The following is a 24,521-nucleotide window of genomic DNA, read 5'->3' on the forward strand; positions in this document are numbered from 1 at the left end:
CAGGCAATAGAAAATCTGGCAGAACAAATGACAAGTTAAAATTACGCTGAACTTTTTTTAAATAAATTTAAAGTGACAAGTCAAACATATGCTATGTCAGAAATACACATACTGTTGCTCAAGGGGTTTTTTTTTGCCTCTAGTACTATGTTCTTTCACAGTAATTTTGTTGTCACAATTGAATGTGAATTTCTTTTTAAAAATAAAACACAGCCACAAAACCACTTTCTATAATCTTGTAGCTTTTCTGTTCCTTTGTCTCATATTCCCACATAATTTATACCTATTCTGTCAGGGCCCTTTTCTGCTAATATTTTCATACTGAAAATCTTTCTTGGACATATTCATGCTATGTATTTTAACTTTATGCTTTTTTGGTAGATTTCATACCACATGATGAAATAATTTACCATTAGTTCTGTATGTATGTTACTAATTCACCACTTTGCACCTGCACTGATGGGATGTCTGCAATGTTCCAATCTGTAACAGTCTTTGGTACTATATTGATCTTTAGAGCCATTGTAGATTAACTCAAGCAAGTATTATATGTTTTAGAAATGGTATTGAAGCTGAATATGGAGCTGAAAGTGGAAATACCTTATTTACTAGTACTGGAAGCTTAATCCTGTTCCTGGATGAATATAAATCAACTGCCTACTTGCTTTTCAAGACTCTCTACTTACTTTCCATTGATCTGTTTTACAGCAAAACTACAGAATAGCATGTTTCATAATTTTAGATGATTTTGTTTCCATCATGGGAGTCTTCTTTTCCAGAACAAGTGGCTAAAGATGCTGTTTAAGTATGACCTCCAAAGTTTAAAATTGGCCTTCTCATGCAAGAGTTATTATTATATCAGTGGTTATTAAATGACTCCACAAATCCTTGAAGATATATTTGCAACAAAAATTATATGTCACTTAGCCTGTGTGACTACTTTATGAATTTTCCACTTAGATTGTACCTGCTCATAAAGCGCTGACTACATAGATTTTAGGTTATTTAATAGACGTAAGGTTTCTGAGGAACAGGAGAAGATCTGTTCTATAATATATTCTCCCTCTGCCTCAGACAATCTAATTTTGGTTTTGCTTTTTAAACCTTGCTCACCCCCCAGCTGATTATTCTGCACATTTATTAAGTTACATGGGGAAAAAAAACCAACAAAAACCCAACCAAACACAAAAAATATACTTCGTTCACTTTGAGTTTTCTAGATTTTGCATTTAAAGATGCACTTTAGGAATTTAGGTGAACGTCCTGTTTGCTTGTTTCAATTCCTTTGAGGTCATAATTGTGTTGTGAAATATTTCCCATCTAGCTTGTATGCCAGCTCTCAGCCTGAGAAAATTTAGAACAGTAAAGATACTGCTTAAATAAACTCCATTTTCCAAAATATGGTTCGTAATGAAAATACTGACAGGCACTTAAATATAGTTACATTATAGCCAATAAAATGCTAAAGTATATTCATTTTAAAACATTCAATGAAACATGACCTACTGTCAGCTCATTCATGGTTACTGGAAAATCTAATTATGTCAGATAATGATTGTGTTAAATTCTGAGTTTAATTGCATACAGCGTATAGCACACCCTCCAGATACCCTATCCCCTTTCCCCTTTACAAAGCACTGGATGACTCAGTTACTTAGAATCAAAATTTTGTGGAAGACTGAAAGAATACATAAACATTAGACACTGAATACCATGAGATGGATACAAATCAAACACTGAACAGGCTCCCCACACTCCCTCTCACTCACCCTAGCATTTTTAGATGCCTTAATACCTTGGAAAATCTGGAAACAAGAGGGATTTAAGAACAGCTGCACACTGCTTTGTAACATGTATTAGATTTAGGTTCCCGAATCTCATTTTTTTCAAATATGATTTAAGAGGCCACATTACTATAGTTTCTATGCAGATCTTTCTTATTTACTGTCACAAAGCCATCTGAAAGGAAAAAAAGGTAACAGAAAAATAATTAAAAATACACAATTCTTCCACTTGCAAGAAACTCTTCACGAATCTGCCCCCTAGAATAAAGCATTTTAGGGGGCATATGGAATAAAACATTCTATTCAGGTACTCCATGCACATTCAGAGACAGAAATGTGTGCTTACAGCCACTACCACCTTACTAATTAGGCCTGTGGTACTCTACAATGTATAAGCATCCCCTTTCCATGATTTGGCCATTTTTATCTTGATCATCCAGGTTAAATCCCATTTGCTTCCTTCCTTACAAAGGGCAAGGGGTGAAAGGAAAGAGGGTTAAGAGCACCTTTTTTCACAACGTCAGATGTAAAGCTATCTTTTAATGCAAAACCTTAGTTCCAGTAATAGTCACCTGTAGTAGTATTTATAGGCAACACAAGACATTCCTCCCCTCCCCAGTGTCTGTCACTGAGATCCCCCTAAGCTAGGGACTGAAATGACAAATGGCCCAAAAGCTACACCTGATAAGCCTTATTTTATTAATATTTTCTGGCATGAATCCCTTCTCAGAAAGATGATAAAAATGGAGCAAAGCTAGCTAATATCTGCACTACTGAAAGGTGTCTTTCATCAGGTGAAACCACTTGATCAAATGTTATTTTATGACCCAGTCAGAATGAAAATGAAACTTTTGCTTTATAATTGTCTTCAAATTTCCAGAAGTTTTTCCCCCTGTGGTGAACAGGTGCTGAGAAATGCCTGAACAACACTATTAGATGTTAGCATTTAGATTTAAATATCTAGTATTTCTTATTAGCTTATCCAGCAAATCCATTTTGAATTACACTTCAGCCAGTGCAATTTTATCATTTGAGAATAAAAAAAAAAATTAAAACTCTGGTTTTACCTTTAACCTGAAATTAGGTTTTCATCATAAAATTACACCACAAAAATCACACAATACTATGTTGGGGATTACAGGAATTTTAGTGGTTAGAACAGACATGAGGAGGACAAGGATTAGATGGTCTTGCCTAATGAAAAAGGTCAGGAACTAGGAGTGGGAAGAAACTCCAGTGTCAAAAGTTAACACCCAGGGTCAGGGTGGCAAGCTAGAGTCAGCAGAAGAGATTACAAGTCAGAAACATTTATCAGACATAAAATGACTGTTCTAAAGAAGATTTTTGCTCAAATACAGTTGTGGTCACACCTGCAAACTCTGTGGCTGAGATTCCCTGTGTGAGGCTGAGGATATAATGCTGTTGACAACACCTCTATTCCCAACATGGCTGCACGAAGAACAAGAACAGCTCTGCCAACTCTGAGTCACAGTTTAATCTTAACTCACATTGTTTAAATTATGGGGGTTTTTTTATTAAAAGCTCTACGATATATCTAAGATGCAAAATTCTCACAGAAATGACACCTATGTTCTCATAGATGTTCCTATCCTGCCCAGTGGATAGCTGTGCTATGTATAGACTTCAAGTACGTATGCTTTCTCCCTCTGCCAAATGATGATAATGTCTTAGAAGACATAAACCAATGTATTATGCAAAATGTAGTTTTTCCTCTTAAGTTGTATTTGATTTTGACACAGAGCAGTGCCATGTTAAATTTTAAAATATGAAAAAAATGTTATTTTTGACTAAACTCCATGACAGATGAGAATTCTAACAAAACTCTTAACTATTACTGATAATAATTGTTATTGTTAATATCAGTAACATTATTGTCTGAGACAATTTCTCTCTCTATTTAAAAGAGGAAAGATTTCCTATCGATGTAAGAGAGATTGGCAAGATACATTTATTTATTATTCCCCAGTGCTAAAAAACTTCATTTAGTGTTTGGAATATTTAGTAATTTTTTCAAAATGCAGTTTCATTTTCACATCACAATGTTCTTTGCAAGTACAATTCAACACTTTGTGACTTTATATGGTCGTATATTGTGTCATAGCACTGACAAATACATTCACTTTGCAAAAGTGGAACACCAAATATTTTTGTTTCAGCTAATGTGTTCTTTCTTGAAGTTCAGTTTCTGTATGAAATAAGACTTAGGTGACTGTGCCCTGTCTTCATCTGTCACAGATGACAGGTACTTTTGAACACATTGCTCGATCTCAATAGGATTTGACAGAAAAATGTGAAGACAGAGAAATGTGAAGCCCCTATCTTGCTTATGAAAACTGACAGCTGAGTGAAATGTATAGGCCTAAATTAATTTTACAGGCTGGAGAAGGCAAGTAGAATTGCCTAAACCTGCTTACTTTGGAAAGCTATACTGTGACTTAGCTGTCAGCTGCCCAATCAGAACAGGGGTGCAACCAAACAATCTACAGCAAATTACTAATTTTACCCAGCAAAATATGTAAAGTATATCAGAATAGACATCAAAATATTGGGTAAAGAATGGCTTGGCATAAATTCCTTATGGAGAAAAAATCAGTCATTTTATCTTAACTATTTCTGGAAATATTTTTCTCTCTCTTTCTCCCCCTACCAGTCTTTTCTTCCCTCATTCATCAGACAAAATTCTGAGAATAGAATTAGCTCCTTTTGTGTTAATTTCCGTCCATCATCTTTATATCTTTATATGCAGTACATATGGCAGATAATGGGAGGAAAAAAAAATATTTAGTTCTTGATCCTGTCCTCGAATGCATCTCTAACTTTTCACAGTGCAGACCTAAAAAGACATTACTTCTGTAATCATGTAACACAATAGAACTGGTGTGAATAAGACAGGAGGCATAACCTTTGCCAGCAATGATGCCATAGGAAAGGAATTAGTATGATTTTATTATGGAGTACTCTTCCAGTGGAATATTTGACTTGAATTTCTTAATGAAACTTTAATACGTTTCTGTTTTTAGACTAAAAGCTGTGCACTTACATACACTCAAAAAATTATTTATAACTTCTATACTGAGACAATGTCTAGAGGGGTTATGGATTTATTCCTACTTTGCCTATGATAGAAGGATGGACCCCTAGGAGCAGAGATCTTAATACAAGAATAAATGAAATACGTGGTTCAACAAGAAGCCATCAATGGAGGTGGTTGAGCTTGGCACTTTGCATGATATGGCTACATATTTTTAAATAGTTTTACCTGTAAGAATCTCAGAATGCAACAGAAACAGCCCTGGTACTGTGAAGAACCTTTCATGAACAGCAAAAATTAATGGAGAAGTTTGGAGGCAACCAGACTTAGTTATGATGAACACCTGTGTGGATATTCTGACATCTGGTAAGAACCAGAGTCCTGCAAAATTTCTATTACTGGGATGTTACAGAGTGTCTCTTTGCTCTATCTGCCTATTTTAAGAAAGTATGTATTGAGACTTGTAGGTTTTATTTAAATTTGCTTGAAAGGGGTTAGTGGGTCCAAGTGGTTAGTCTGAAATAAAAAAAAGGGGGATGAGACATGAGGGACACTGCTATTGTGTATGCCTCATACCTTTAAGAAACTGTATTAAAGAACTTAACATTGACATTTTAAGGTAATAAATTAAGATCTATATGTCTTTACTAAACTAAGATACAATATGACTTAGTATGTCCTTTAAATAATACCAGGAGATGATCTCCCAAGGAACATCTAGCGTCCTTTACTGAATAATCCCTTCAATTCAGTTTTATGGCAATGGTTATGAAACGTCCTTTGAATATTATCCAACAAATGTTCAGCTGAGACTCAGAATAATTGGGAGGAAAGTAATCACAATTATTTCCCTTGACCTTAAAATTCAGTTATGGTAACACATCCCCCATCCCTTCTCTGAGTCAGGGAATTACTTCTTTTTTAGTGAATCAGTCTCTGCTGTGGTAGAACTCTTAGGAAGCACAAACTTAGCATCGTCTTCTGCTAAAGGTCTCAGTCCAGTAACACATAGTAACCTTAAGGACAGCCTTAAAGGATTTGCTGAGTAAGAGTGGATCTACATGAACAATTAAATTTGGACATGATCATATGCTTGGGTGACTTCAGCTTTGAATGCAATGCTGTAAGGGTATGAAAAGAGATCGCCTGCCCACATAGTTGAAAGATTGGCCCATCTGAATACTTAAGGTTTTTACCCTGAAAAGCTATTTTACATAAGGACCGAGCTAATAGCATTCTATTTGTGTATTTGCTATATAAATGTCTTCATGTATATATATATATTTAAACATACAATATCATTATACAGTCAGAAATGGAAGAGATACCAGAGGCTTTGAAATACAAGAATAGAAAAGGTAGCTTGTTTCAAGTTCTACAGATACACCAAAATAGATATGCAGGATATCATTATGAAACAAAGTGATCAAGCTACCATCTGAAAATGTCACCCACAACAAAAATAAATCTGCTCTGCAATTGACTATATTTAGATGAATTATGTAAAATCATAAGCAAAATGCTAAGTAGTCCTTTATAGTATCTTGAGCTGAGATTATTTATAACTCATTAAGAGATTTATGGTAAATGGGTATGTGTTGGGTTTTTTTTTTTCTTCCTTAATCATCCTGGTGAAGCAAAGTACTGTGAAGGTCTTATAGGACCTTCAAGGCCAGAAAAGTCAAGTTTATACATTCATCATAGTATATCTGTATATAGTCTCACACATTCAGTCTAAAATATTTCACTGCCAAAGGGTTGCAAGTATAAGTGGAATTTTACAATCTGTCTCTTCTGTGCTTACTTGGCTGGCCTTAGTATTAAGTAGTTGGTCAGGAAAAATCAATGGGTTCCAGAAGTATCAGGATAGACATAATTAATGTTATAAATAACTGGTAACACTATATCTGAAATAGTGGCAAAAAGCATCTTACTGAGATTGTCAGTTTTTTCACTGTGCTTAGCGTTCATTCTTGCAATGGATTTAATTAGTCTTATGATATACCAATTGCAGCGAGAATGCAAGAATAAATTCATTGTCTAATTATCAGCATCCTTCCTGTGCTAATAAAAAAAAAAAAAGCGCAACCATGGAACAGCCTGATGTCTCCCTATCTTTAAAATAATCAAGTCACTTTTTTTTTGTGGCTTGTTGACCTTAAAGTCCACTAAAGACAAATATCCTGACATCTACATGTCCAGTCATTAAATTGGCACTGGATAGAAGACGTTTTCTGATCACTGTTGGTCTTCAGTGTACAGTATACACAGGGATAAGTGGAATGGTCATGGGTAGCCTTGCCAGTTCTTATTGTTATTCAGTGAAACTCAACCCATTCAGTGAAACTCAACCCATTAAAGAGGCAACCCATTAAAGAGGCAAACTTTTACCATATTACTAATAGAAGGGTTTATTCTTTGTCTACAAAATAAATAATAATGCAAGCCCATTAGTTGTGTTCTTTGTGGGTGGAATATAAGCTGTGCAAAATATTATATAGTCAGGATTTATTATGACTTGTTTAATTTTCTATTTCTTCTCTATTCATCCTACATTTATAACTTACGGTGGATGCATGGAATGCATGGCATATAAATACATCTATTTTATACATAATTAACCATTGCAATGGAAACTTAAAAACAGCAGAATGTTTAAAGGAGAAGTAGGATTTTAACATTTGGGACTATGCCTCATAAATCTAGTTTATAGGTGTAAAAACAGGTGGTAATAATTTTGAATAGAAAAACTCTTTGCCCAGATTCACTACGGCAAAACTAGGATTGCAAACATGATTCTTACCTGTTTACTGTCTCTCAGTTTTAATATGTCCCAGTTTAGGGTGAAAACCCAGGAAATTTTTAAATAAAATTTGTTAAGTCAAATAAATCATATTCTAGGCATTTGAAAGGATTAAATCTTTATTCTGAAGACAAAGCAGAAATGGGTAGGGATGGGAATTTTCTTCTATTTTCCATCGCTTCTTTTTGGCTTCTTAGATGCCTGCTATCAGCAAAATATTCTGGCTTCCAGTGGAGTGCTGAGATCTCATCTGCAGGTGTAATATGGGAATAGAAATTCTGGGAAAGACAAGATTTCAGACAGAAAAGCAGTGACTTCAAAATCTTGCTGTTAACCTTTCAGCCTTGGAGGTCTTTGGAGTATTTTCAGATTCCTTTATCTCTCCCCACTGACAGACCCCAGGGAGACACAGTGATGTGGTTTATTCTTCTAGAGCTAAAAGGATACTGCTTTCCCTGAGTTTACAAGGTTAATTTAACCATTTTTTTTCTAGATTTTTTGAGTTGGCACTTGATATTCGGTCACGAATTTAGTCCTTCTAATCCTTTAACGAGAAAACTGTTGTTCACATTAGCTTGCCAAGCAAAGAAACAAAGACTTTCTAGTATCATGACTGCTTAGATCCTACCAGCCAACTACACAATTTCCAGCTATTAAGCAAATATGTAATTCAGAACTTTATTGAGGAAAGAGTTGTAGACTTACTGAAAAGGTTATTACAATATGCTGTGGTGGGACAAGAAGTATTTTCCTTTCATTTCTTGCCTCCCAGGATGATTATTGCATTCTAACACCTCAGAATCTTGATAGTGAATATTTTAACTCACAATTCTTTTTCAGAAGTATTAAACTGGATGTCTATGACAAAATATACATTTCTTCTTGCTTAACATTTTGTACAAGTAGTAAGGAGAGGGGAGAAAACAAATCAGATAATGAATTTTCATAAATACATAAGAACAAAGAAAAGTGTTTCAGAGTATGCATATCTGAGCTAAAAATAAAAAAAAAATTTAAAATGAAATAAAGTCAGCTGGCTGAGAAAGTAGAACTTTTAGCTGGACTATTTTAAGCTTTTTCAGTGAATGAGGCAGACCAGGCATGTATGCTGCCCCACCCTTAAGGGGAAAACAGCAGCCAAGATATGTGGATGCCTGTGACCAAAAAGGAGTAGCAAAAATCACATGGTCTACAAAAACAAAATTTTATTAGGAAATTATACAGCTGGCATGGAAATTGGTATAAGTTAGTCTCTTATCCTGCAGTATAAAATTAATTACAGCAGATTTGGAATAAGGAGTAGGGTGAAAGAGAGACAGATTAGAAAGAGGCAGAGAGGAAGAAATGCAGAAAAGAAGATCACCCCTCCTGGCTGCAGTGTCGATCCAGATGGTGGGGTGTACAAGGTCCTGGGGGCTCTGCCCAGGTTACATGAGGGCACCTTTCTGTAGACAATATTTCCCCACCCTGGACCTAAGTTTCTCATGTTCTATGCAAATTAGTTGTCATGCATAATTCATTCCTCTAAACCTTTCTGTAATGGGTTGAGGGCTTCAGGGGTTTTTGATAGTCTTGATTGCCCTCTACTGGGTAAGCCATTGGTCAACAGTCCATGGCTGCTCTTTGACCTAATTCCTGCTCTTGTACTGTACTGTGTAGTGCTTGTGTGTAGGAGCTAGAACAAGGATGCTTGTCCCAGAAAAATGCTCTATCTCTGTGTAGCCCCCTCTCTTCAGCACATTCTGTTCTTTCTCACAGTGTGGTCTCAGCAACAAACCTTGGCTGGTTCCATGGCTATCCACTTATCGGTGTTTGAGCTATACGCATCAGCCCCTTTTCTTTTGGCCTTCTACACCTGTCGGTCCTCATGTCCCATATCCAAGTTATTTTCATATGAAATGTATTTCCAATACCTTGAAGTTATGCAGTGAAACTGGATTACTTCTGTTGTGGTACTTTGTGTACTGCACTTCTGTACAAAGGATAAGACATTAGTAGGATGCCAGAACTTTTAGTCTAAACCCCTGCCCCACTGAAAGCATGAGAGGACTGCAGACACAATAGTAAACACCTTTACAAATGTAACAGCTGTCTCCGCTTGGAGCAGGAGCCAAGTGCCATTGGACAAATCCAAATCCAGCAATGATTTGCACATGTTGCAGCTTCCAGCAGTTCACTGGAACAATTAATTTTATTCTGAAATAAAATAAACCATTTATTTAACTGTCACTGTAGAGGAAGATTAAAACAAAAATTTAATCCTGCCTCTCTTGGTAGTAATTTTACTGAAATAAAATATTGTCAGTTAAGATATTTCATTGTGTGGGATTCATGCAAATATAAACTGTCAGGCATTTTCACCTGGAGCTGGAGCATTATTTTTCCTAATTTTTCTTTTGTACAGCAAAGTCTGTCATAGCATGCCATTGGAGGTGCCAACCCTTAAACTCATTGAATTAAGATAATCCTCCCACTCATTTGGACTTTGAATTTTTGATACCAGATGTTCATTTATGAGAGAAATTACTTGGTAATAAGCTCTTGTTTCCAAGCATTTCTAACTTAAAACGTCTTTCTTTTATAACTCAGATTTAGTCATAAATGAACGTCCGTATGGTATTAGTGAAATGTCAATAGTCAAGAAATAAAAATTCTAATGTAGAAGCATCAAGAACTATTTGAATTGAAAATTTCTAAACCCTCTCTCTCTGTAGTCTGTAGTTTTCAGATTTCTTATAACACTGGGCTGAGCACACACAGGATAACGAAGGGTGGCTGAGCTCTGGCTCCTTCTAGCAAGCTCAGAACTGAACAGGTAATAGGCAGGGAATCTTTCATGGAGTCAGGAGGAAAGAATAAGGGAAGTAAGAAAATATTATTGATGATTCTGCAGGTTTCAGCAGTTCTGTTCGGAGAAATTATACAGTCCTGGCAGGTGTGTACGCCTGTGGGTGTGTAAGAAGGATTTAAAATAAGGTAGAAGGACATTTATGTTATTAAATATGCATCTAGATTCTTTCCTATATCTTTCCAAGCATGCTGCTCCCATGGGATATTTCCCAGATTGCTGGTGTCCCAGGGGTCTCTTCCAGGAATCCCACCCAAAACAAATAAGGGAAAGTTACGAACATTTTATCAAATTTGAATATGTTGAATCAGTGTTCTGACTCAAATCCCTGAAAATGCAGTTAATTACTACACAAACTGCCTCTATCTTCACAAGAATCAGCATTGAATTCCTTGATCTTACTTCCCTCTTATTCTGGTATTGTGGCAATATTTTTAGAGTGCATGTAGCACCAGATGATAGACTGTAATGAGATTTTAACTTTCTGGCACATAAGAACAGATAAAGTGCTGATGACATTGTACGTTTTCAAATACTGCCAACACTTTAACAATATTCTCAAGTTAAAAAGTTCTTAAAATGTGAGCCAGTGTATTTTTACTCTGTTGAGAATTTACCACAGATATAATAACCATTCACACCTTTAATCTGAGGCTTGCTAAATTCCAGGGATATCTTGTGGTGCACCATTGGGATGGCTGGATGTCTGCAGTTTGACAAGGTCTTCATCTTGAAGAGTGCTAGACACCTGAGATTCACACTGATTTCACTGATAGAGAGAAGAAAAAAGGTGCCTGACTACTTCACACACTGGGTCAGGTTCTGAAAGCCTTTTTTAGCCATTAGAACCCTCTGAAAAAAAACTACAGAAATTGCTGTAATTGTAATGAAGGACCTCTTTGGCCTGTAGACCTTCTTACCTGGCAAACTTGTACAGTCATCAGCACAAAATTTAGCATTAAAAAACCCAAAGTGCAAGTAAGCAGACAAACTGTTTTGTCTGAATAATTTAAAATTATTTCACTTTTGCTTGTCTTTTTGGTAAAGGTTTGAGACAGATGAAAAACCAGACAGCCAGCATGACTCTTTTCAAAATGAGTTTGCACAAAATAATCACCTTAGAAGCCTGCCTGGCCCAATGCAAATGAAGTCATAGTGTTTAAAATTTACTCAAAAATTAAATTAGAATGTACTGGGGACAGCAATACTGTTAGTTCTTCGAAGAAGATTTTAAGTTTTAGGCAGTGGCATAATGTCTGTTATGCAGAAGCCTAGAAAGTCTAAAGATTGGTAGACTGTTATTTTCCTAAGACAGTATTTGCTGTAAGGTTTGGCAAATAAAGCTGGAAACCAGTGAAAGAGTAACAGGTAGGCTTTTCAGGTGGCATTATTTTTTTTGAGCAGTATTTTCAAATACCAGTAGAGCCTAGATTTTCATTTGGTATATCTGATGCAATTCTCTTTTCTCCATCATTCTTTCCAGGTATAACAAGCATGATCAGGAGTTCGTATTTATTCCATGACCACTGAGCACTGGAGAGCAGAAGCTGGGTAAAGTTAAGAAGAGTGAAAAGAAAAAAAAAGTTAGCGCTACTTGTTTACCCTTTCTAGACTCAGCAGATCCTGATTATATTTGTTTTGAGCTCCTAGCATTTTCCTGCTGCCAGATAATGTATTTTCTGAAATTTAGGTTCCTCTTGGGGTTTGAATCGGTTCATTCTGCACAGTGTAGAGTTTGCTTCAGTTAGAAATAATATAATATACTTTACAGACTTCTGGAGTAAGCTGTAATTTAAAATGCATATTCAGCACTGCAATTTCAGCCAAAAGCTATGAAATGTCAGATACATACTCCTCTTGGATGCTCTAGATTGGCCCTGTAGCACTGTGACTTCAGGTTCACAATTGCTTAAAGAGCTGTCCACCTCCCCTAGAGGTCATCTGGATCAACCACCCTACTCAGGGAGGGCCGCATAGAACAGGTTGCCCAGGGCCATGTCCAAATAGCTTTTGAATATATCCAAGGATGGACACTTGACAACTTCTTTGGGAGGCCTTGCCAGTACTCAGTCATCCTCACAGTGAAAAAATGTATCCTGATGTTCAGAGGGGACCTCCTGCATTTTAGTTTGTGCCCGTTACCTCTGGTCCTGTCACTAGGCACCACTGAGAATAACCAGATCCCTTCTCTTCACAGCTTGCCTTCGGGTACTTGTAGACATTGCTGGTATTTCCCTGAACTTCCTCTTTTCAAAGCTAAATAGTCTCAGTCTCCTTTTTCCTGCTTCATAAGTTTACAGTTCCATTTAAATGGTTAGGTGTAGGAACTGAGTCAATTTCAGACAAGGCTCTATGCAAATAAAACCTCAATGCAAAAAGAAAAACATCATTTATGAGTGAAAAAAAAACCCATAATACAAGTTTTTGGAGGTCCTTAAAGCTCCATAGTGAACTTGATGATTCTTTAGTTCCTTCTGAAAGGGTGGGTGCTGAGACTGCATTTGAAAAATAAAGAAAAATAATTTGTCTTACAAATAGAGAACTGTAGGATTGAAAGCTGTTGACATTTGGAAAAAAATATCTCATATGGTTCTGAATACATTAGAGTCCTAAATTATGCTGGGGTTTTGTATTTAGACAGAAAAACAAGTGTGTTGGAAGTAATAATAAACAGACCTAAAATCACATTTGGATTAAAATTCACCAAGACGCAGAAAAGCATATTTTCTAAATTTCATTATTTTTCTTTTCCCTTCAGTCCTCAAGGGAAAGCTACTGTTTGTTTTAAGCGGAAACCAAGACGTGCAGAACACTTTATTATCCAGAGGAGCAATGGAATCTTCTGAAGGCAACAAGGAAGACCCACTTACATAGAATCTCTGGATTTATTTTTGTCTCAGAAAAGCATGAATGTAAAGAATATTCGAGATTTTGAGGGGACCTCTCTAAATTAATTTTCAAGTCAGTTGATTTATGAGATTAGAATCAGAAAACCCAACACTTCCTCCTAATTAAAAGATGGCAATTTCTTTTTTCACTCTGTGGCGTGTACAATCACAAAAACTCAGACTTTCAGTATTTGTTGCTCTGAGACTTTTTCAAAATATAAACAGGATTACAAATTCAACACAGACTTCAGACAGGTGGATTGAATGTTCAGGGAAAAATCCTGGGGAAACTCCACTGAAATAAGTGGAAATACTCAAGGAAAAAGGTGCAGTCATAATTCAACAAATATTTTCCATGAGGTAAATGTTTATGGGTGAATTGTTTCATTTCCACAATAAACAAAAAATGAGCTCATTGTCAGTAAGGTAGTTAATTTTGAGAAGCTATAAATAACCAATACTGCATTTTGTTATATATTCTGAGAGACAGTTCAGGAATAGATAAGTGTTCTCAAAGCAGACAAATAAGTTCTAATAACTTTCTGTTCACAAATAAGAGCTAAGAACTTTCTATTCACTTGCATTTTTCTTAACTGAACAATATATGGGTTTTGTAAGTAATAATACATCATGGACATTTTCTAAGTAACCAGTCTTAACTGGCTGGGATTGCATTGATGCTGCAAACATGTGTGACCCAGTTGCTGTGAAGCCCAAGGAGCACATATTAATGAGCAGCAAATTTTATGAATGCAAAGAAGTGCAATTGCTGTGTAGGAATACTCAGTCAACTTTTCGAGTTCTGCCACTTCAAAAGGGTCATGGGACAAGCAAGCTAAAAAGAGTTTATAGCCACCCCCACCCAATCCTATAGTGCAACAAAAGGGCAAAGACTTGTTTTGCCTTCTGCTAATTAAAATGGCCATTCACTGGAAGGTATTGTGGGAATATACACTTACAATCAAGTCTGTCCTCAGTTTAAGTTAAGCTACAGGATTGTTATAATAGGGCTTCAAGTGGGGGAAAGAAAGGCTCTTTTCTGTCTTCTCTGTATTTGAAATGCAGTTCGTAAGCCTTCCTGTAAATTTGTTTTGTTTTGTGATGAGTTTCATACAGAAAATTTAAGCAAATATTAATAATGATGCATGTTTCACAAAAACAACAGATGTGTCTCCAATGGAGTTCCTGAGGTTTGAGATTTTTATCACAGAATGATGCTCTGCAATTCACCTGCTCCCAGCCTCCTCACATTTCAGTTTGGTGGATGTTACCTCAGAGTTTTCAAGCACATTACTTACTGAGAAAAGGCATTCCAAAACCTGCAATACTTGAAACATTAATTTAGAAAATATAATTTGAATGTATAGTGTAACTGATGTTTTAGTTCATATCATTTCTTTAAGAAAAAGTATGTTTGATATGTTTCTGTGAAACATTATTTTAATAAGAGTTAAGGACAAGTGATAATTAACGGGACTTGAAAAAGAATCTGAGACACCACATTTATTTACATTTTTTAAGAAATAATGAATATTTAGATGTGTGTGAGACACAAAAATTTAAGATTTAGACTCAAAACTGTTTTGACATTTCAGGAATACTAGATTCTGAATCCTCTACTTGTTGTTTTTAAATAGTCCTACAAGAAATATACAATGCATTTTTAAGTAGATTATTTTTTATACTTTTGCTTAGATCCCTGAATAGAGGGGCTTATCACTTTTTTTTTCTGATAAAAATAGGTTATTCTAACTGCACAGGTTCATCTTTTGATGTTCTTATAGATGTCAATCTAGATAGATCATAGCTCAGGAATAATTTTTCTCTCTTCTTGGATGTTTACTTGAGATTTTGTCCAGTCAATTTTTTCCATGTTTAGTTAGTCCCAGGATAGGCATTGCATTCAAGAATCAAAATTAAACAATCAAGTTTGCCCATTACACCAAGGTGTATGGGGCAGTTGACACACTGATGGAAGGGATACCGTCCAGAGAGACCTTGACAGGCTTGAGACATGGAGTCGTGCAAACTTTGTGAAGTTCCACAAGACCAAGTGTAAGGTCCTGCACATTGGTCAGGGCAATCAAGCACAAATTCAGTCTAGATGGAGATGGGATCAAGAGCAGTGCTGAGGAGAAGGACTTGGGGGTGTTGGTAGGTGAGAAGCTTGACATGACCTGTCAGTGCACACTTGAATCCCAGAAAGCCAACTGTATCCTGGGCTGCATCAAAAGAAGGATGACCAGCACGTCTGATTCTACTGCTGTACTGCGCCTTTGTGAGACCCTGCCTGGGGTAGTGAATACAACTCTGGGGCCCCCAAGACAAGATGTGCACCTGCTGGAGGGGATCCAGGGGAGGCTCATTAAGATGATCAGAAGAATGGAGCACCTCTCCTTTGAAGGCAGGCGAGGAGAGTTGGGGTTTTTTAGCCTGGAGAAGTCCCTGGAGAGAGCTTACAGCACTCTCCAATACCTAAAGGTAAAGTCCCTCTCCATCCAAGAAAGATGGAGAGGGACTTTTCACTAGGGCATGTGGTAATAGGACAAGATTTTAAACTGAAAAAGAGTAGTTTTAGAAAATATATAAGAAAGAAATCCTTAATTATGAGAGGGGTGGTGCATTGGAACAGATTGCCCAGAGAAACTGTGGGTGCCGCATCCCTGGAAATGTTCAAGGCCAGGTTAGATGGGGCTCTCAGCAGCCTGGTCCAGTGGAAAGTGTCCCTGCCCATGGCAGAGGGGCTGGATCTAGGTAATCTTTAAGGTCACTTCAAACCCAAACCTTTCTCTGATTCTATTATTATATAAATGTCTACCCGATCATATAGATAACATACTGATTACAGCAAGCTGCTTGTTCTTTATATGCAGCTCTTCCTACTAAAAATCATTTCACAACACCTTTTGACTTCTAATTTGTATGTCTTACAGCACCTTTCATGGAAAACACTGATCACATTACCAGTAAAAGGGATATTTCAACTATACAATCTTTTGTTGTAGCATGCCAGTAGTGGTGCTCTCATTCTTGCTTTATCTAAGAAACTGTTTGCATAGATTTCCTGTGAGATGCTTTGTTTTATTGTTGATCACAGAAATCCCTATGAATATTAGGTACCTGAAAGGTTTTGGCATCATGACTGTTTTCTATTGGCATTGTTTGATACTTCTATTCCTCCTACAACATTCCTTACATCACTTTGATGTTGGTGCATATACACGTTGTGTAATGTATTGTATGAAATATTGAATGTTAATTGATTTTAAATAATGTTATTTCTAACATAACAAAAATATCTTGATTGTGAAAATACTAAAATGGATAATAAAGAGAGTCTGCAACTGGATGCTTGGGCACATTGATGACAGTTTTGAATCTATTAGATTATGAGTGCCATAGTGTTTTGCATCTGTGATTACATTCAGAAGTTTAAAAAAAGTAGGCAGGGAGGAAAACAGTGGAAAAAAAAGACAGGATTGAAAAACCTGACATCTGCAGAGGGTGAGGAAGGATCTACAGAGAATTGTGTTTCTGTCAGCAAGGAATTATTGCATGACAGCAGACCATAAACTGCAAGGTAAGAACCTTTACATTTTTCGGTAACTAGAAGCACAGTTGTGTCTGTTTCTGATACTCAGAGCCAGACTTTCCTGTCACCAGCTATTTTCTCTGAACATATGTCAAGTGCTGCTGAAGGTATCAGCATAGCAGACTGAAAAAAAATCTGCTTTGGAACAAAAGCATCAAGTGTCTTTTTCTTTGTAAACAATATCACAATGAGATTCTTACTTTTAACTCACAAAAAGGTGTGGCAACTTTTATAAAACAGCATAGGAAATGCATGATTTATGAAAGGTACAGAATTGAAATGAGGTTGTATTTTGAACCTCATTTTGTGTTTTTGTGTTGGTTCTTTTTTTTTTTTTTTTTTCAGAATATACAAAATTCTGATTTTTAAGCCCTCAATTATTTCTAGTTTCTGGTAACTCAAAATTTTGAACTTGGTCAAAGTTTTAATTTATATGTTAACTGTTTATAAGTATGCAAAGATGTTACAAAAATCACAAATGACAATAATTTTCATTATTTTATCTTTACTGATGCACTGCAATGCAGTTGTAATAGTAGTAGTAGTAGTAGTAGTAGTAGTAGTAGTAGTAGTAATAATAATAATAATAATAATAATAATAATAATAATAGTAAATAATCCAAGCCCCAGATGCCATTTTTGTGAACTGTTGCAGCCTTCTGAGTTTTAACATGCTCCAATCAAAACAAGTTCACGTGATCTGTGAAAAATTTATTTGATAAAGTCTAGTTTACATAATAACAAAGACTTTCAGGACACTGGGCACAAGGAACTCTAGACAAACTGTTTTAGGTCTGCATGGTCAACTTTGTTCAAAAGACCATATTTCCTTTTCAGCTTTAGGCAAAATAACTCATACACCTAAATTAACAAGATAATCTCCAAACGTTTGCAGGCATACAGTAAAGAGGAAATTGCTGAAAGACAATTCACAGCAAGAGACCAAATTAGATGCTCTAAATCATTTCTCAAGAAGCTATTCTTTCCCTGGTTATGTCTAAGAGGCACTCAGGAATGTTTCTTGGAAGAGGAGCCCTGAACTTGTCCTGGTTTCATGATAGGATATAACATAGCACACATGTTTTCCTTTCCTAGATGTCCCAATGTATATGCTAAGTGTTTTATATTATTTTAGTAGAATAAGTATGTCATTCAGGATATCCTCCAAAATAAAGGGTTCAAAAGTGTAACTTGCTAATCATACAAAGAAAGTTATATTACAAATACATTAATCAAGATCCAGTGAAGTTCGAAAGACCATTTTTACATCCCCTTTCCATAAAACATGAATGATCCTTGAGAAGAAAATCATGACTAGAAAAAGACTCCAGGGGAACACAGCAATGACATTCATTTGTTTAGTGTGCTTTGTTTTGTTACATGAGTACTATTGACTATTTCACTAAATAGACATACTTTCTTAGGTGAGTCAGTCTCCTTCTTCTCAGCAAAAATGCATACTAACCAGCTCTTATAAAAGTAGTACACTAATTTAGCTTCTGAATAACCTTTCCATAGAAGTTAAACTTTTTTTTTTAAGTTCTCAGTTTTCAGTTTAATTTTATTTCTATTTTTCTTTTTATTACTTCTGATTATATGAAATTAAACTCCAAAGTAAGTTGCAAATTTTGGGAATTTGCAAGAGCTAATAGTCTGATTTTATAAGACCCATTTGTCTCCACTGCAACCAATAAAACCTGCAAAAAGTCCCACAAGCTCACTCATCTTGGAAGACAAATCTAGCATTTACTTCATAATCACTATGTGGAACATGACCATCTCTGTCAAATGTCTGGAATTCAAAAATGAACTTCATAAAGATTCAGACAGGTCCTTGTTGTTACATTCCAGTCTGAACTGTGTCCCAGGGAAGTACATCACTGCTCTTTCAATGAGATTGCTACATTTGTATTTTATTGCTTTGAACTTTGGAGGACAAGATGACAGATATCGAAACAATACCAAAAATGAACAAATGGATCAGTTGGTCTGAACTCAGGCTAGTAATGCTCCAAAAGTAAATTCACTGAAATTTTCTAATTTTCTTTATGGATGTTTTCTCCATAATTTCACTGAAATTTTTTTTCAACCTGGATATTGACCAAAGAGTTTTAATTTTGGCTATTGCAATATGAAGAATCTTATAGCTTAATGAAGATCTCAAACATTTAAAATGGTTTTACTGGATGTTATCTATGAAAATGCATTAATTATTTAAAGCTATTAATCTCTAATGGAAATAATTCTCTTAGGTTCAAGGGCTATGATACATTTTCTCCAAGCTGCGTAACACATCCATGCCAACAGAAGAATAAGGCTTGAGTAAATTTTTAGGGGAGGAGACATCTGTTAATGCTGAAATATCACCCCTATAAAAAAGTCTTCAGCTACGGCTTGCAAGTGCCTCTTTAATACATCAAGTAGAAATAAAGACAATATGTTATCATCGTGGTCATGAGGAAAAAGTTATTTCAATTGCCCTCCTTCTGTAATACTCAAAATCAGATTCTAAACAGATTTTACACATCTATAGAGGCCCACCAGTTTAACCATTATTTGATAACTCTATTGTAAAAATCTTATGAATTGTGTATATAATATCAAAGCCCAGGACTCTGATTTGGTATAATTCAGGTTTACTGGAAATTAATAGGCTTTGGATTCAAGTCTATGACCGAGGCACAAACTGTTTGAAAGATAAGGTCTGACCTCCCCATTTGACAAGTCATACAATCCCAAAACTATCCATAGGGATAACATGCTTATCAACAGGAAAATTACTGATTCCCTCAACATCATTGGCTATCGAGAATTACCTGCTTGTGAACAGAAGGCACCTGTCTATAAATCTGTGACCGTAACCATTGGAATTGAAGACAGTATAAGCAAAATAAAGTGATTGTGTCAGCAAAACACCTTATTTGTGTATGGAATAACTTATGTATTACAGACTTAGAATGACGTGTATGACACATTTCATTTTTTTTCTTTCATAATAATAAATAAAATGCATTTAGTAAAATGGTAGACTTGGCTGAACAAATAACAAATAATAATGATGATGTCTGCAGAAAAATCCATAAAACATAATTATTCTGGCTTTTATCCAGCATATATAAAAAGCTGGAAACATTTTTCTTTGCTGAAGCAAGATGTTTCTGACAAAAAATATCAATAACTTTATTGAGATGTTTTACTTCACATGTGAAATGGTAATTCCTCAGAAATTTATTTAGCAATGCATTTTGTTGTCTTGAAAGAACTATTTTTAAACTCCAGACTTTTTAATGGAAATCCTTCACATCAGAGGACAATAATAAAAACAGAAGAAGGGGCACAGCAGGAGCCAAGAAATAGCACCTCAGAGACACTATAGTATATATGAATACTGTATGGTTAACCTTGATTTTATTGGACATAACACAATTGTAGATTAGTAGAAGTTTAAAAAGAGGGAAGGAATAAAAAGGGAAGAAAACCCCAACTTGGTTTTTGAAAGAGTCCGGCCAATCAAGAAAATGTATAATTTTAAGAATTTATAAACTAGAAGTTGACAGTAATTTTCTCAAGCATTCAGAGACATTGCCCCTTTATATTACTATGCTTTATGAATTATGAATTTTGGCTGATGAGGAAGCCTAAGGGTGACCATGTAGCCTCAGTGTCAGTAATGCATTGTCATTTCACGCTGTGTGAGTTCCTACTATACCTAGATGAATTTTTCAAGCTTAAATACTGTTACTGACTGCCAAAGATTTTATTAAGAGGTCTGATGATATTATATGCTCTGCTGGTAAGATACTAATCCCTATTAACTAGAAAAAGGTCAAATACTTTGAAAGATTGCCAGGGCTTTTTTTGCCTGCTGGGGTGTTCAGATGTAGTATACTGCCCCACCACAATTCACTTATTTTGAGTCAGATAGTGAAATATAAAACCATTTTTCCAGCATCAAGAAGAATGAAATTTGAGTAGAAAAGCCAGTTGTCCTGTGAGATTTTTTTTTTTACATGGCTCCTGTTACCAAGGAAACAATTTATTTTGGCTTTGAAAGGTTTGGTAATGGTTGCCCTAGCTACAATTCGGGCAGTATAGAACAAGAGGGGCTATTTATCTCATGTAATTATAGATATATACACATATAAACACGCTTGTCCTCACATTAGGGAGGGACAGATTCAGTTAAAATGGAATTATGAAGCCGCTGAAGTTAGGAAAACATCCTGAACAACATTCAAGAAATGTGTTCGTAGAGAGACACTGGTACTGTCGTAAGTCAGTCCCATCCCACACCTGAAAATATGATGTTCAAAAATTAAAAAGAAAAAGGAAAAAAGGAGAAAAAAGATAAAGTGCAAATTAGAGAGTTCGTACAATTACGTAATCAGGTACTTAATAATTAAATTGTATACTCAAAAATTATAAAGAATACGGAATATTTATAATTTTGAACTTGTGGAAACAAAATTTTTTGCCTTACAACGTCTGACTAAATTTGAATGGAAAATTGGATCCATTATTTTAAATACAACTTTAAACTTTCACTGATATATCACAGTAAAACAATCTTTGATTTAAAATGGAAAGGACAATTCCCAAGGATGGACTTTTAGATATAGGGGGTGAGTAAAGCAATGATGAAAGACACCAAGCAGAAATTCATTAGCTGATTTGAAAGAATCAGAAAAAAAAGTTTTCCAGGTGTTGATGGGGATGAAAAATTCTCCAGGTTATTTCTCAAAATAACCTATTTTTTCTATGTGGAAAATACATATCCATTATTAATGTGATCGCATGCAAATTTTGGGCAAGGTAGGGATAACAATGGGCATTAAAAAAGGCTTGTATAAATATGTATAAATATTGGTTTCAAAAGCAGTAGTGACAAATTAAGAACAGTAAGAAATTAAGAAAACAAAAAGGAGGAGACTGGGTACAAGTATAAAAGGAAGAAATGTCTGCCTTATAAATTGTAGTTGTATCACAGACTCTACAACTTTAGAACAAAAGCATATTAAATGATCACCAGATTTGTGGAGGAAAAGGAGACTGATTTATTTGTTTTCTTCTTAGGAAGACTGTGATGGTCACTCTACAAAATAAAAAAAAAGAGAGAATTTAAAAAAAAACCATCTTCTGTGTGTTGTGGATTAGTGTATTTTCTGATTTGCATTTATCCCACTTAGATTTAAAATTACTAAGGTGAAATGTTTGCATATGGAGAGTTTTTATTTTCATTGAAAAAACCCCAAAATATACAAAATATCCACAGTTTTGTCCTATACTTAGTCTTAAAATTTAATCTATTCTTTCAAAGAACTTTTCATTAAAAGAAATGTCTTATAGTAGATGTTTAAGGAACATTGTTTTCTTCTCTTGTGAGGCTTCAGTGTGTAGAGAAAACAATATTGATTCTAAAATGAGATTTTTTTTTATTCTGATTTTTTATTTGATTTCAAAACACTTAAAGTATCTTCAGAAAATGTGAAAAAAGGCATGACTCATAAAGTAATTCCAGCTCAAAAATGCATGAGTGCCAATAAGTCAGAGAAAGCTGCTATGTATTTCAACTGGTTTTAATTATATAAAAAATATTGTCTGTTTTTATTATGAAGAATTTCAGTGTGTAACATTGAAAGAAATTTTGTTTTGTCACATGTGAGACTTTTTAAGAAGGTATGCAGTGGTAGGACAAGGGAGAATGGCTTTAAACAGGAAGAAGGTAATTTTAAATTAGGTATTAGGAAGAAATTATTTATTGTGAGGGTGGTGATGCACTGGAACAGTTTGCCCAGAGAAGTAGTGGATGGCTCATCACTGGAAGTGTTCAAGGCCAGGTTGGATGGAGCTCTGAGAAACATTCTTTTCCATTTTTTCCTGTGTATTTGTGTACCAGGTGAATTTATTTATTTATTTATTATGCCTAGTGGAAGGTCTAATGGAAAGTGTCCCTGCCCATAACAGAGGGTCTGGAACTAAATTATATTTAAGATCTCTTCCAACTGAAATCTCAGTATGATTTTATATTCAAGAAAATTATTCGTTTTCCTCTGTAGCCAAAAGGAATAGCTGGGGGGTGTGGGGGTGTGGGAGGGTTATTGTTGTTTGTTTGTTTGTTTGTTTGTTTGTTTAACTTCTGTTCTTGAGTTTTTCTTTCCAGCAGCTCATCACTGGAATAACATGGGTGAAAAGTCTGTGTGTCCTTTGTGATCAGACATTGTGCTGATGAGAATAATAAAGAACTACCCATTCATCTATTTTTATGATGTTCTGTCAAAAAAAAGCAAAGTGATAACTGAAACAATGTTGTCCAATATCAATACATTTGATCATGGAAATAAGAGATAAATTGTGAAGGCATGAACTTATGTTTTTCTGAAATACAAACTCATCTCTCTCAGCAGCTCCAGCCAATCAGACTTGAGACTATGTATTTTCTTAAAGAAACAAAAAAACAACAAAAAAAGCCAAAAGAAAACAACCAACCAAACAAACTCAAACATTCATTTGGATACTAAGCCTTTGGAGGTACCTTAACATGGAGTTGAAATAAAAGATTTACAGTTTTCAGGGAAAAACAGTTGAGTCTGTGAAGGTAAGTCAGTTTTAGAAGACCAGCTGCCTGTTTTGAGTCTTAATCAAGTATTCAAAAGCGCTGATATAGAATGAACACGCTGTATCTGTATTATTCTCATAAAATAATACATGCTGAGCTTCTTTTAAACTCAGACACAAACAGAAAACAGGGAATATTTACACTGCCCTAAAAAATCTAATGATGTATTAAATAATCTACATAGGATTTTAAGAGGTAGTTAAGGAAAACAAACTTCTAAAGTCACAAATATTGTGATCATTATCTTGCTTCTCTGTAGTGCAAGACAATATTAGCAAAATACTTCAAATATTATATAGTTCTCAATGATATTGTGGCTCTTAACTAATAAATATGTTTTATTATTATTTTTTTCCATGTATCTAGTAATTATTTTGGCCATTAAACCAGCAGTAAGACCAACATAACAAAACAACTAGACTTCCAGAATACAATCTCCCTAAAAATATAAGCTTCTTGTCCCTACTGCTTATCTGAGTCAGCTTGCGTACAAATATTTAAAACATTATTTTGCTTTGGTTTTCTTCTCACTTTATTATCCATGGCAAACCTTCACTACAGTTGAGGAAGCTTATATACTTTTACCTTGTAGGATTAAGTACACACTGGAAACAAAAAAACCCAACTCTAAACTTCAACAGCCTCAAGTGAATATTTCTTTCTGGGAGACATCATCAAACCAACACATTTCCCCATTCATTGAGTCAAATAATACTTTTCCTTTCATCTTAAGTGGAAGGAAATGGTCTCCCTCAGACAGGAACAATCTTATTTCTTTTTGGCTGCACATTATTGATTACTGCATGGGGAAATATTACACCTTCTCTTTTGAAGAGTTCCTCTCAACTAAATAGGACTCTTCTGCTACACTAAAATATAGACTGAAAATAAGGCTGAGGCACATAAAGACACTTTCCAATTCAGATTTTTAAAAATAC

The 24,521-nt window shown here is 35.2% G+C and overlaps 1 long non-coding RNA gene across 1 annotated transcript in view; it reads left to right on the forward strand.

The window, feature by feature from the left end:
- LOC135304735 (uncharacterized) overlaps positions 1–17,153 on the forward strand; it is a 34,937-nt gene extending 17,784 nt beyond the window's left edge. The window contains exons 2-3 of the long non-coding RNA XR_010366004.1: positions 11,971–12,070; positions 13,246–17,153. This is a non-coding gene — a long non-coding RNA (uncharacterized LOC135304735). The remainder of the gene's footprint in view (positions 1–11,970; positions 12,071–13,245) is intronic.
- Positions 17,154–24,521: the final 7,368 nt, after the last annotated feature.

The sequence above is a fragment of the Passer domesticus genome, chromosome 1, assembly GCF_036417665.1.
Source record: "Passer domesticus isolate bPasDom1 chromosome 1, bPasDom1.hap1, whole genome shotgun sequence".
NCBI classification, from domain to species: Eukaryota; Metazoa; Chordata; class Aves; order Passeriformes; family Passeridae; genus Passer; species Passer domesticus.